Source organism: Falco punctatus (genome assembly GCF_963210335.1).
Source record: "Falco punctatus genome assembly, chromosome: 1".
Classification (NCBI taxonomy): domain Eukaryota; kingdom Metazoa; phylum Chordata; class Aves; order Falconiformes; family Falconidae; genus Falco; species Falco punctatus.
Window position 1 is genome coordinate 59,936,176 of NC_137580.1, and position 8,479 is coordinate 59,944,654.

The following is an 8,479-nucleotide window of genomic DNA, read 5'->3' on the forward strand; positions in this document are numbered from 1 at the left end:
ACAGTGTAAGCTCTATGTAAGTATATGTATCTTTTATACTGAATAGTGCTCAGCATAGTTCTGCACTTGGAGAAAAATCAGGTATTGATGTCAGAACATGACTGTGATAAAATACTTTCAATTTCAACAGTAACTCTACCGGATATTAAACAGGAGACAGTAATGTCAGATACTTTTAATCAGCAGCTCTTGACAACTTTTAACAAATAGTTCCCCCAATAAATCTGACTAGTCTCTTGGACTTTTAATACTGATTTCCAGTAAGCCATGATATAATTGGAATATCAAAGTTGAGGAAAAGACTCTTTCTATGCTTTTGTTTTAAAAAAATGGAAGCAGGAGGTATCAGAATATTATATATGTGATAATAAAAGACACTTCAGTGTAGAAGACATACATGTAAGAAAATCAAACAACAAGATTAGCTATCTGTACTTTTGTCAGAATGCGTGATTGGCCATTTTAACACTTTAGGTGCAGTGGTGATGGGGAAGGATCATGAGAAATCTGTAAATCAAAATCAAATGGGTTCTAAAAGATGTGTCTCAATTCAAACAAGAATTAACTCAGAAAAAAAATAGAGGGCATGTGTGTCTGAGATCAGGCTAGATTTAAATCTTTTGAACTTTATTATCATTTTCTAGGAGCTCAATATTTTTATGTGTTTACATCAGGACAGCTATGCTTCTGCAACTCCTCATTGCAGATGTTCTATAGGGTAATGCTCTAAGCCTTGCATCCAGTGGACGTTACTCCAGCATGCATTACAATACAATGTAATTCAGTTATTTTGCTCATTAAATTAAATGATCTTTTTAATCATAGCTGGGCACGCCTTTCCACTGGTGCTTACAAATTTCACAGTGTGATGTAGATCAATCCAGGTTTTCCTGGTATCATAATCTTGAGTGGTAGGTATCAGGTCCTGTCCCAGCATACATCCCAGAATATCTGGTGAGCAATGTGGATACCAGGGTACAGTGTCTGAGAAAAACTGAAGCAGCTTCTTGAGAGGGTGTATCTGCTGTGGTGAGTCTAAGAAGCTCTACGTCTTTGCAGAAAGCTGGGAAGGCTGTGCAATTTAAACAGACTCCCATAGCTAATTGCTAGGGAACCCCGAGATGAAGAAAATTAATAAAGACAGCTTAAAGCCAGCATTGAAAGCTACTATGTATATATGCTGTTGCAGTTATAAACAAAGGCTAAATTTACAGATGCAACATTCTTTCTATTAGTTAAGCAGGGGTCCAAATCTGCCATCCCAGTGGCCCAATACATAAGGAATCTCAGGGGAAGAGTTTCATGATATAGCCCCTCCCTTCCTATCATCTGCTAAAAACTGAAATACATGTCCAAAAAGTCCTCCAACATCAGTAAAACTTAAACTACTTATTGCCTGGTGTTATGAGGTGTTTAAGGAGAAGGGAAGAAGTAGCAAGACAAAAAATGGAACAGTATTATGTTCCCAGGGAACACTGTTGCTAGATGACAGTAGTTAATGGAAGCACCTATATAGTGGTCTTTCTCTAATCTTTTGTGCTGTGAAAGGTACGAGATAAGCCATTCAATGCTTCATATACATCAAGGCCATGCAAGCCAGTCATGCTCCGAGTCTCACACCTCAACAGATAAATAGGCAAGAATAAAAACAATTCTTTCATCCATTCTTGGAAAGATTACAAAATGGAAAAGCCAGCAGCTACTCACAGACATGCTGTTTCACGGAGAGCAGAGCACTAAGCAGCATAATTTTGTCTAAATGTTTAAGTTTTAGAAATCCTAGAACATTGCTTTGTCTTGCACATCTTAGAGCCAAGAAAAATATATTAGCCCTATAATATTTAAAAGTAGACCCGCTTTCTGACTAATTAAAATCAGAAGGAGACAACTTTCAGTGGGCAAGGTATAGGCATGAGGCAACAAAATCAAATATTCCTACAAGCCATTTCATACAGAGATATGAAACTGCCATGTATAGACTTTCTCCACTGGCTCCTTGACTAAGCTTTCTCAGGACAGGAGATGGTAAGCTAAGTTGATAAAGCCAAATGAAAGATTTCAGACTTATATTTTTTAAGAGTTTTCTGTATCCATGTACAGTTTGATTGGACGGGTAATTCTACAGAACTGCAAAGGTGTATTCCAGGGCTAATGTAGATAAGAAATGGCAAGAAACTGGAGGATATGTGGACAAAAAGGAAAGCTGAAAGGCTGGTGTTCATCAACCAGTATGAGGAGACATGGTAGTGACATCTCCCTATATAAAGCTTTCTGATTCCCTTAAGCTCTTCAGAATTAATCTAAATTATAAAATGCAAGATTCTGTCTCTACTTTTTGCTCTTCTGCATATGCTATCAGAAGCATACATAAAAAGAGGATTATATAGATTGGGTCACTAAACTCAACTATGTAATTTTCATGTGCCAGTATGTTTTAACATTCTAGAGGAAGATGAACTATAGGATAAATTGAAGTACTTTAGTTCACATGTGCTATTTGTTCTAACTGTGTTCTAATCTGTGATTCTGACATTAATTTTAAAACCATTCACCTAAACTAGCTTTCATTAAATCTGAAAGATAGTTCAAAGAAAAAAATATTCATAAATATTAACTTGATAGCATATATCTTGTAAAATCTAAACATATGCTGGCACGGTATCTGGAACCATATCTGTCATAATGATTAATAGTATCGAGGAACAGTTAAACAGTGAAATGAATGGGATGACTGGGATGAAAGTGAATATACTAAATATTCAGAGAAGACCAAAAGATCTAGTACAATTTGTGTACTGAAAATGTATTCTCTATAAGAGTAGGATCAATTGACCACAAGATAAATGAGACCTTTGGGCCAAAGTATGGTCTGATGTGGTGCATTTTGTCATTCTGAAGATTATACCTGATACACCTGGAGAGAGGCACCCTGGCAAATTTCTTCTTTTGTTAACATTGCTCTCATTCCCACCTCCATGTTATGCCTGGAACTACTGACAACTGAAAGCGATATGAAAACTAACACACACACACATGTTCAATATAACATTGATATATATATATGTTAAATATAACATTGTACCTTAGTGAAGTGTACTATACCTGTTTGAAAGGAAGAATGTGTTTTGACTTTTGACTACTGAAGTAGTGTTTATGAGAGTAATGTTTTGCTTAAAGTCCAGATTTTTGTAAAATAATATTAAACAAACACAAGCACACATTGTAATTTCTGAGTTATAACCACAGTGCAAATTAGATGGCTGGCAACTGAAGCAAAAATTTTCTGATATATTTATTCTTTCTATTAAGGAAATAATTTTTAGGGATGATCAAATGGGGTTGCTGTGAACATTGACCAGTAGAAGTTTACAAGCTCCAGTGCTTATGGAATGCCCTTGCACATAACGATTAGCAGAATAAAAGTCTACATGATATCAGAAGTCTTTGAAAATTCATTCAGTTGGGGGACAGATGTGATGACTTTGTGATTTATGTACCCAACCCAGAAAGATAAATCTATTTGGAATATTTGTGCTTAGTCTACCAAGTACAAAAACTTATTAATTAATTATAATTTAAATCAGAACTAGATTAAAATCTAATATTAATGGAGAAATAATTTATTTCTATAATAAATTATTCATTGTCACTTCTTTTTATTTTTCTGATAAAATGGCCAATGATATTTGTCTTCCAAATTTGCCCGTGAACAAAATGTTCACTTTGCTTTTGTAGTTTGGGAATACTGCATTTTGGTTGTAGACTTCCACATAGAAATTATTTTTTACTATAAATTAACTTACACATTAATAACTGTTTTAAATTGAAAATGAAAGATTTTGTTTAACAAGAGAATGGCATTTTAATAGTTTTATTATATGTCAAAAGATCTTAATAGAATTCTTGAAATCAAACATTAAAAAAAAAAAACCAAAAAAACAAAAACACCAGAGAAAATTTCCCTTTATTTTAAATAGTCTCTTTCCTCCCAGACAACAGTGACAAGTCAACTGGTTAATACCATGCAAAACGGCTGTGATAACAAAATGCAGCACATAATTTTTAGACAGTTTTTGGTGAATAAACAGTTGATCTTTGAGCTTTAGAGCCTGCCATTGCTTATTTTTTATTAAGCTCACTTCATCCATATCAAACGTTTAATTTTATTTTTTCTTTGCAAACATTTAATCTCAGACAAACAACTCAGCTGAATTGAACTAATCTATGAAATGTTGCTGCCTTTGATCAGCTATTTCTCTGTAGTCATGGCAAGCAGCTTGCAGAACAAGAACAAGGTAATTCTGGTTCAATGTATTTAGATAATTTTAAAAAATTCCATATTTTTTTCCTGTTTCAGAACATAAAAATAATCCACAAAAATCCCACCAAACCCAAAGCTTTAAAATTGTACTGTTGGTTGGGTTTACAAGTGAAGATTAGTCAAGTTTTATTAAGTATTAATCTCTGTGTAAAATACATCTCCTGGACTTACAAAGAGAACTGGATACGAATATAGATCAAATATTAGTAAATTATGCATTTGTTAGTCTCTACAAAATAAACTTGGGAGTATGCTTTGTAAACTGTGTTGCGCTAAAACGGTAACTATAAACTTGGTGTCTTGTCTGCTACACTGATTTTGAGTAAACTTTGTTAAAGTATTGCTCATTTTTAATATGACAGCTATAAGCCTCACCAAGGATCAGCCTCATTATGCCAGAAACAGCCAAATATAGTCTACAAACGATACTATGAAGGAGCTTAATTTGACAAGGAAATACAAGGGCATAAAGTAAACGGGAAAAAGGTCACAAACAGATTGACTAGTATGAACATGTTTGTAAAAATCAGAAGCCTCTGTGAGTCGTTTTGCCTTCATTTACTTGGTCATTGACAGTCAATCAGATGCAATGATCATGCAGAGCCCAGCTTACATAGAAGCTGCTTGCAAAAATACATAGAAGCTGCATAAGACTCAGAAGAGCTGAGGTGACTTAGCAGCCTTCTCCTTCAAAGGGTGGCATATTGTCAAAACCATTAAAATTAGTTGTTAGGCCAATGAGTGGACAATATCAAATGATCCTTTAAGCTTGTTATCATTATATGATCATGTGTTTCAGGCTCAATTCTAACATATTGTCATGCCTAGCAAAATCTAGTATCTACAGAATTCAAAACTGATCTGTACTTTTGTACTGTGTTTATATGTGAAAGAAGTAGTAGAAATCAACTAGCAGTCATCGTGCTGAATTTCCAGGCAAGAAATGTTCTTTTTCTTCTTACATGAACCAATAGATTCAGCTAGAGCCTGGGGCTTCACATTTCATTTTTCTTGTAAATGATTGCTGCTTTAAACCATTGGTTATAGTTTATTTATAGAGTAATACATAGTTCGCAATTAAATGCCAAGCTATAATTAAATCAAAGGATTCTGCTGATGCCTCAACTCACAAGGGTGCAAGCTCAAGAGCTTTATAAAGGGCAGTGGAATCTGAGTCTAAATTACAGCCCCCAGTATTCAGTCTGGGATCACACATTATAATGCGTAATAGGGCTAAAAGGATTATTATAAGACTGCAGTAAATAAAAAGAAAACATATCAAACAGCAGAATTCAGAATACTTGCAGAGGCATTCAGTTTATGATGTGGGAGGCTGAAGATTATACTGCATGAGAAATAAGGCTAGAAGAAAAGTATTCATAAACACATTTATGTTCTTAAAATATTCTTAACTTATTCATAAATAAAAATAAAATATACGTTTCATATATTAATCCACAGTAAAATCATAATGTTCTGCTACATGGCTGTAACGGGTTGATTCCAGTTTCTACATAGCTATTTTCTGGCATAATAGGGCAATAATTATGCTATAGAAGGAAAATATTAATTCACATATCTTTGATGACTTTACAAATAAGCTTACAAAAATTAAGAAGTTAAATTTAGTTAACTAGTGTGAGAATAATACAAATAACTTGTCTTTTTCTAGTACAAGAAATGTCTTATCATAAAAATGGCTCACAGATCCAATTTACAAAGACAATATTCTTTTATTCATGAAAGAAACCTGACTGATAAAGCATACATTTTGAGGCTAAATGAAAATTATTTTAGACATGGATACTTTGTTTAGTTTTAAAATGTATTTTATTTAAAATGAGTAATGATAAACCCTTTACACTTTTTTCCATACTGTCTGGTAATGTGTGGGGTATCTGTTGGGCTGTAAGCAAAGATACCAATCGATATTCTGTTATGTAGACATTTTATCCATCAGATCTTTGCCCTAGCTCCTCACACCAGGCTGTAATTAGTCCAGCAATTCCCTAAGGTGGTCACAGTAACTTTGCACAATCAGTGATGCTGTGGAAACTCGTCGTAAGCCTTCCAAAGGGATTTTGCTCTGACCCTCTCTAGTAGTAAGAGATAAAATAGCAGAATATAAAGGCATTGGTCAGACCTCAGGATGGAATTTCTCTTGAGATTTCAGGAACAGTTCTTTACAGATCTTACTGGAATTGCAAGTATTGAAGAGATAATTAGACCCTGAACTTTGTCAGAAGAGAACAGCTCCTCAGCAAAGAGTGGGGAAAGGTTGGTAACTTGCTCTCTGATAACTAACAATCTAACATCTATGTGGGAAATCACAGGAAGGCAAAATATTTATCATGTAGAGGAATATAATGATTTTTAATATGAAGTTCAGCAAAGTCTGCTTTACAATGGCACTTTTTCTCCTACAAAACATTTAATGCTGAATTGAATTCCAGTTATGAATAATACATAATACAGTCATTATACCCTTTCTTGAGTTCCCATTCTCACAGTCCAACTGATGTCACAGGACTATTATTTCCAAAACTACCTTTTCAGTAAGTCATAGTAAATACTTTAAAAAAATTAGAAGTCATGCGATAAACTCACAGCGTTGATACAGAAAAAAAATATGACTGATGAATTCACAGATTAAATATTTGTACAAAGCACCACACAGATGCATGGTACCAAAGCAAGACATACAACCGTTGCCTCAGGGATCATGCAGGACTGAGGAACGGTAACAGTCTGGTTTTATTTTTTGCTTTTCAATTTTCATTTGAATATTATGTTTTAGTGAAAGAAAAACAAATACATTGCAGGTGAAAACACTATGTTAATAAATTAGGAAACATACTAGACTGGGTAAGGTTTGGATTTATGGAGGAGAAGCAAAAAAGGTTACAGGAAGCTGTAACTCCTGTAATAAAAATACCAATAGAAAGGACAAGGGGGATGGAGGACAGTATTTGCTGTTAAAAGAGGATTAGATTGTCCTTACTACTACCTCAGCAACTTTAGGAAACAGTAACAAGACTTGATATTTGAAGAGGTGGTAAGTAAAGATGAGAGACCGGGAAGAGCTGGCTTTTGGAGAAACTCAGAAATAAGATGGAGCATTTGGCATATAAATATTTGAGGCTCTGAATTATGAAATTGTTGTGTTTTAATTATGCAGGACAGACACTTGCATTAATAGAAAAATGTTATCAAAACAGACTTTTGATGCAGCATATTGACCAAAATTGTTCCTGACTACATTGTAATACAAAGAGTGCATTGCAGGGGATTATCTGTCACAGATGTGAATGGTGGTTTTGTTTGTTGTTATTTGGATAGTTCGTAAAGTATTGGGGAACATTTGGTAGAAAATACATAATAAAGCACAAAAGGCAAAAAAACTCTAAAAAGCTCAATTCCCAATAAGATAGCTACATTAAACAACCAGTTTGTCTTCATAATCATAAAGACAAAATGCTGTAACCTGGCAAGTCCCATAGAGAACAATTTGAAAACCTATCCGTTTCTCCAAAGTGCCTAATAGCAATCTGAGTGCCTTTGATACCCTTGCTCAAGTCTTTTTAATGTTATATCATTTTAAGGATTGAAGATGAAAGTGCTTTCATACCAGTAATCTTTCATGCGTTTCTGCAGTACAAGGATTGCCAGTGAAACCAGTGACCCAATTTAAAATAATTTTCGTGAGTTTGCACAGGTTTACACATGAAGAATCTATACCAAAATGTTTTTATGTTGGGCTGATCACTGAAACAAGACACTGATGAAACCGTGAACATACCACTGAAGTACTCTGTCTCTGTTACAGAGATAGTAATAGTTCAAGGAAAAAAATCACATGTAAAGCGAATTTGTTTAATGAAGTTTAAATCCAAATTAATCCAAACTTCTCTTCTTAGTTAGTCAGATCAACCAGAGTAATTTTTTACTACTATTGCTTGGCTGTCTCTATCCCATGGATGCGCTGAAGGACTGGTTAGCTTTTTCCTTGACTATTAGTTAAATGAATATAGATAAGAATTATTTTTAATCTAACAAGGTTTCAGTGTGAATAAAACTTAGTGATTCAAATATTTGAAAAAAGCAGATAAGTATTAATAACTGAGCAAGCGAAACCAAAATTACTTTAAGACAGGCAAA

The 8,479-nt window shown here is 34.1% G+C and overlaps 1 protein-coding gene across 1 annotated transcript in view; it reads right to left on the reverse strand.

Annotated features, from left to right (window-relative positions):
* Window positions 1-8,479, reverse strand: part of SGCZ (sarcoglycan zeta) — a 551,451-nt gene that overhangs the window by 60,588 nt on the left and 482,384 nt on the right. The window lies entirely within an intron of this gene.